We start from the raw sequence: 6,479 nt of genomic DNA on the forward strand, positions 1-6,479 counted from the left end.
TTGATTCGAGGTTTGTGTTGAGCTAGTTGATCTCGAGTAGCATTGAGTTTTTCACTTGGACCCCTCTTGGATAGGAGGCATGTGAAGAGGTACTGGACTGAGGTTTCTCAATGTAGGAAAACCAAAGTTCAGGTTCTCTTCAGCAAAGAAAATCTGCTGCTCATTAATTGCCAAAAATATACTTCTCACAATGTTTTTTCAGAGGGGAGTGGGGGAGTACAAAGAGTAAAGAATAAGCCAGGGTTCTGGACTTGGCTACCGTTTGGTTGGCTGTGCTGCATGTATCAGCCATGAACACAATTGGGCTTGGGAGTGACACCTTTCATGATCAAATGGAGGATTGACATTCATTGTCTTGGCTCAGATGAGAAGTGGCCATGGGTCAGTTGCCTGGTGAACTGTAACCCCGTAAAAGTTAACAGAAGAAGGAGGGGAATTTGGGCTGGGTGGATGGAATGCCTCTTGTGGCCGATGACTGGTCTACAGCAGTTGGCTCGGTTTGGCAACTTGGAGTCGTGGAGAGAGTCACTCTGCAGCAATGCAGTGGATGTATTTCACCTGCACAAAACCCATTCCTGGGTAGGTTTTGGAATAGAACTGGGAGGGGAGGAGAGAGAGCAACTTGCATCAAGCAATAATGGAGCTAAAAGCAAAGCAATTTAATTACTTTCAGCAATTAATTTATGTTTACTTTTTGTCGTCCTCCTATTTCCTTTCAACTTTGCCAGAAATGTTTGCTTCTGTTTCTGGCAGTTTATGAGCAGTGGTTACTTTTTGAAGGGAACCTAAACTTAGTTTTGCCCAAGAGGACCTCAGCCCAGCATCCTGAAACTGATGTGGAGCAATCCAGTTAGTAAATGTGTGCTGTATATTCTTTGCAACATCCCATTTCCCTTCCCCATCTGTGTGTAAGCTGGCTTCTTGTGACTGGGTCCTCCACTAGAAATGGCCCCAGATGAGGGACAGCACTGTCATTGGTTAGTCACAGTTTTCAGTTAGCTTATCCTGTGGATGATGCATCTATCATTTACTGGGAAACCCAGGCTGCCATGTGGTCAGTTTACAGAGAGCATTCAAGGTCATGTGGCCAGGAAATTAGTGTTGCAAATATGGTTTTCCAGAATACTAGACAGAAGGTATTTTTCAGTGCATTTTTACACATAAGGGGAATGGAGTGTGGAGAAGTGTTGCCTTTCTTTAAAAACATCCTGCTATTCCCTAATTTTTTTCAATGAACAGCTTGATTGCTTTGTGGTAAAGTGTATCGAATGGTACTGCTGGGTGGGGGGGGGGGTGGAAAACATCATGTGTAGCATTTTATAGTGCCGGTCACTGCTGTTCCCCAGCTGTCAATAGTGTTCTCCTTTTGTTTTCCACATTGAGGTGCCAGTTTTGGTAAAATGGCTACTAGAGGCACCTGGCAACACAGGGCTGGAGTTGGCGTGGAATTCAAGAGTGGTCACCAGAAGCAGGCTCGCTATCGTCTTGTCTCTCTGCCGTGGACTGGCAATGAACTGCAGCAGAAACCGTGCTAATGGCTGCTTGTCAGTAATCAGCCATTATTGTGCTTGTAAAACCAAGTTGCGTTCAGTTTTGTCTTTGTTTAAGCTGCACGATTCGCTTTTAATGTAATGAAACTGTCCCAAAGTACCTCCTGGAGCAGGGAACAAGCATCGAGACTCGTGGATGGGAAGAAATTGTGTCTTATGGCAGTTGCCCCTTCTGCTCCCTATTCTTTTGTCTTGTTTCAGGGTTACTTCAGTCAATGGTCATTTTCTGGTGCTGTCTACTTCAGATAATTACAGCTCTCTTTTTGTGTGCTCAATTATTAACTAACACAGTAAGCCAATAATTGAAAGCTCAAAGCAAATAAATGAAGTGCCCACTGAGCAGTGGGGAATGTTCTTGCATCTCGCACTCGTTGCATTGACTGGAAGGAACTGGATTGGATGATGAAATCTGCACGTTGTCATTCTAAGCAGGGCTCCATTATTCAACACTGTACTGGAAGCTTCTCTGTCATTTAGTACATTTCAGCTGGTGTGTTTGGATAAAAAAGAAGTTTCCATTTTCTGCTGAATGTTGGAAACTGTGGAACGAATCATTCTTTAATGATGGTCAGTTACATTTTTTTCCCCTGTTGAACATTCACCTTTTTAAAAAAAAAAACATGCCTGTCTAGTTAGGAACAGAAATCATGTTGCTCCCACTGATTGTTGGGGAGGGTTGTCTGATGTGTTCTGTAAAGATATTAATGGTTTTGATTTTGCAAGTGCGATACTTCTCTCTGTATGAATAAGATTTTTCACATGCTCTGGTTGGGGCACTTTAGGGTAGGCGGTGGCGTAGTAACCCAGAGACCCAGGGTATTTCTCTGGGGACATGGGTTCCAATCCCACCACAGCAGAAGGTGGAATTTGAATTTAATTAATAAATCTGGAATGAAAAGCTAGTCTAATGATGGCCATGAAACCATTGTCAATTGTTGTAAAAACCCATCTGGTTCACTAATGTCCTTTAGGGAAGGATATCTGCTGTCCTTACCTGGTCTGGTCTACATGTAACTGCAGACCCACAGCAATGTGGTTAACTCTTAACTGCCCTCTGAAATGGCCTAGCAAGCCACTCAGTTGTATCTAACCGCTACGAAGTGAATAAAAAGGAATGAAACCGGACGGACCACCCGGCATCGACCTAGGCACCGGAAACGACAACGGTAAACCCAGCCCTGTCGACCCTGCAAAGTCCTCCTTACTAACATCTGGGGGCTCGTGCCAAAGTTGGGAGAGCTGTCCCACAGACTAGTCAAGCAACAGCCTGACATAGTTGTACTCACGGAATCATACCTTACAATGTCCCAGACACTGAAATCACTATCCCTGGGTATGTCCTGTCCCACCGGCAGGACAGACCCTCCAGAGGTGGTGGCACAGTGGTATACAGTAGGGAGGGTGTTGTCCTGGGAGTCCTCAACATCGACTCCGGACCCCATGAAGTCTCATGGCATCAGGTCAAACATGGGCAAGGTAACCTCCAACTGATTACCACCTACCGCCCTCCCTCAGCTGTTGAGTCTGTACTCCACCATGTTGAACACCACTTGGAGGAAGCACTGAGGATGGCAAGGGCACAAAATGTACTCTGGGTGGGGGACTTCAATGTCCATCACCAAGAGTGGCTCGGTAGCACCACTAGTGACCGAGCTGGCCGAATCCGAAAGGACATAGCTGCTGGACTGGGTCTGCGACAGGTGGTGAGTGAACCAACACGAGGGAAAAACATACTCGACCTCATCCTCACCAATCTGCTTGCTGCAGATGCTTCTGTCCATGACAGTATTGGTAGGAGTGACCACCGCACAGTCCTTTTGGAGACGAAGTCCCGCCTTCACATTGAAGATACCGTCCATTGTGTTGTGTGGCACTATCACCGTGCTAAATGGGATAGATTTCGAACAGAGCTAGCAATGCAAAACTGGGCATCCATGAGGCGCTGTGGGTCATCAGCAGAATTGTACTCAATCACAATCTGTAACCTCATGGCCTGGCATATCCCCCACTCTACCATTACCATCAAGCCAGGAGACCAACCCTGGTTCAATGAAGAGTGCAGGAGGGCATGCCAGGGGCAGCAGCAGGCATACCTCAAAATGAGGTGTCAACCTGGTGAAGCTACAACACAGGACTATCTGCGTGCCAAACTGCGTAAGCAGCATGCGATAGACAGAGCTAAGCGATGCCATAACTAACGGATCTGATCTAAGCTCTGAGGTCCTGCCACATCCAGCAGTGAATGGTGGTGGATAATTAAACAACTAACTGGAGGAGGTGGCTCCACAAATATCTCTATCCTCAATGATGGGGGAGCCCAGCACATCAGTGCGAAAGATAAGACTGAAGCATTTGCAACAATCTTCAGCCAGAAATGCCGAGTTGATGATCCATCTTGGCCTCCTCCTGAAGTTCCCAGCATCACAGATGCCAGACTTCAGCCAATTCGATTCACTCCGCGTGATATCAAGAAACGACTGAAGGCACTGGATACTGCAAAAGCTATGGGCCCTGACAATATACCGGCAATAGTACTGAAGACCTATGCTCCAGAACTTGCCGCGCCCCTAGCCAAGCTGTTCCAGTACAGCTGCAACACTGGCATCTACCCTGCAATGTGGAAAATTTCCCAGGTATGTCCTGTACACAAAAAGCAGGACAACTCCAACCTGGCCAATTACTGCCTCATCAGCCTACTCTCTATCAACTGTAAAGTGATGGAAGGTGTTATCAACAGTGCCATCAAGCGGCACTTGCTTAGCAATAACCTGCTCAGTGATACTCAGTTTGGGTTCCGCCAGGGCCACTCAGCTCCTGACCTCATTACAGCCTTGGTTCAAACATGGACAAAAGAGCTGAACTCAAGAGGTGAGGTGAGAATGACTGCCCTTGACATCAAGGCAGCATTTGACCGAGTATGGCATCAAGGAGCCCTAGCAAAACTGAGGTCAATGGGAATCGGGGAAAACCCTCCGCTGGCTGGAATCCTACCTAGCGCAAAGGAAGATGGTTGTGCTTGTTGAAGGTCAATCATCTGAGCTCCAGGACATCACTGCAGGAGTTCCTCAGGGTAGTGTCCTAGGCCCAACCATCTTCAGCTGCTTCATCAATGACCTTCCTTCAATCATCAGGTCAGAAGTGGGTCATGTTCGCGGATGATTGCACAATGTTCAGCACCATTCGTGACTCCTCGGATACTGAAGCAGTCCGTGTAGAAATGCAGCAAGACCTGGATAATATCCAGGTTTGGGCTGATAAATGGCAAGTCACATACATGCCACACATGTGCCAGGCAATGACCATCTCCAACAAGAGAGAACCTAACCATCTCCCCTTGACATTCAATGGCATTACCATCGCTGAATCCCCCACTATGAACATCCTAGGGGCTACCGTTGACCAGAAACTGAACTGGAGTAGCCATATAAATTCCGTGGCTACAATAGCAGGTCAGAAGCTAGGAATCCTGAGGCGAGTAACTCACTTCCTGACTCCCCAAAGCCTGTCCACCATCGACAAGGCACATGTCAGGAGTGTGATGGAATATTGTCCACTTGCTTGGATGGGTGCAGCTCCAACAACACTCAAGAAGCTCGACACCATCCAGAGCAAAGCAGCCCGCTTGATTGGCACCCCATCTACAAACATTCACTCCCTCCACCACCGACGCACAGTGGCAGCAGTGTGTACCATCTACAAGATGCACTGCAGCAAAGCACCAAGGCTCCTTCGACAGCACCTTCCAAACCCGCGATCTCTACCAACTAGAAGGACAAGGGCGGCAAATACATGGAAACACCACCACCTGCAAGTTCCCCTCCAAGTGATGCAGCATCCTGACTTGGAACTCCCTTCCTAACAGCACTGTGGGTATACCTACCCCAAATGGACTGCAGCAGTTCAAGAAGGCAGCTCACCACCACCTTCTCAAGGGCAATTATAAATGGGCAATAAATGCTGGCCTGGCCAGCGTCGCCCACATCCCATGAATGAATTAAAAAAAAAAGTCATGCTTGTGGTTCTCTATTGGTTTTAGGCTGGAAATAACAACTTAAAACCAACAAGGATCACTCTCCTTCTGGGGCACACATCCAATTCATATTTTGACTACTTTCATAATGCACTCCTGCTGCTGTTAGGCTCAGATGACATAAAATAACCAAATTTTGTGGCACCAAGTGGGATATATAAATTTAGGTGTGTATTGAGAGCTGCTGTTGGGACACTGATCCTAAAGGTCAGAAGAAAACTAAAATGATCAGAGTACTGTACAGCCCTTGGGTCAAAGACCTATGATTTCCTTTTGTGTTTCTGATCAAAATCCAAAGCTTAAATGTTGATAGCCCCTGAGTATTGCCATCAATGGTGGAACACAGCATATAGCTTTTATTCACTTCTCTTCCTTTGCTAATTATGACTCAAATGTCTGGGAGATGGAGGGGAGGATGGATGCTTCCCATAGAGTGAGAGTAGAAAGAGAATTGGAAGGAGTTATCCTGGTTGTACTGTGCTCCTTTTTCCCTCCTCCCCCCACCCCCTGGGAATTGGTTTCAAAGCACTGAAGGAGATGAGAGCAGATTGGCTGCTCAACTCCCTGATTGTGGATGGGGTGAAAATGCGAGAGAGAGGAAGAGAGCAAGAAGGGGCTCTTAAGATTGCTGCAAATTGTTGAGCCTAACCGTGAGGAGCCTGAGTGAAAACTAGGTGTGGGCTCTCGCAGGTGCAACAATGCCATGGAGTTCCAGTGTAAGAAGTTCAAGGAATGCCATCTGGGTTTATGTTCAGAGAATGCATGAGGGATGATATACTTTCACAATCTATAAAGAAGGTAATTGAATAAACTGTTTTGGTGACTGTGGGATAACAAAATCAATACTGAACATAAATGTCTTAAAAACCCACATATTCTCAATCCTCTGCATATGTTAT

General features: G+C 46.5%; 1 protein-coding gene across 1 annotated transcript in view; it reads left to right on the plus strand.

The window, feature by feature from the left end:
- ptpn9a (protein tyrosine phosphatase non-receptor type 9a) overlaps nt 1-6,479 on the plus strand; it is a 227,005-nt gene that overhangs the window by 19,958 nt on the left and 200,568 nt on the right. The gene's annotated exons all lie outside the window — the stretch shown is intronic.

This window comes from Heterodontus francisci, chromosome 35 (assembly GCF_036365525.1).
Source record: "Heterodontus francisci isolate sHetFra1 chromosome 35, sHetFra1.hap1, whole genome shotgun sequence".
In the NCBI taxonomy this organism is placed as follows: Eukaryota; Metazoa; Chordata; class Chondrichthyes; order Heterodontiformes; family Heterodontidae; genus Heterodontus; species Heterodontus francisci.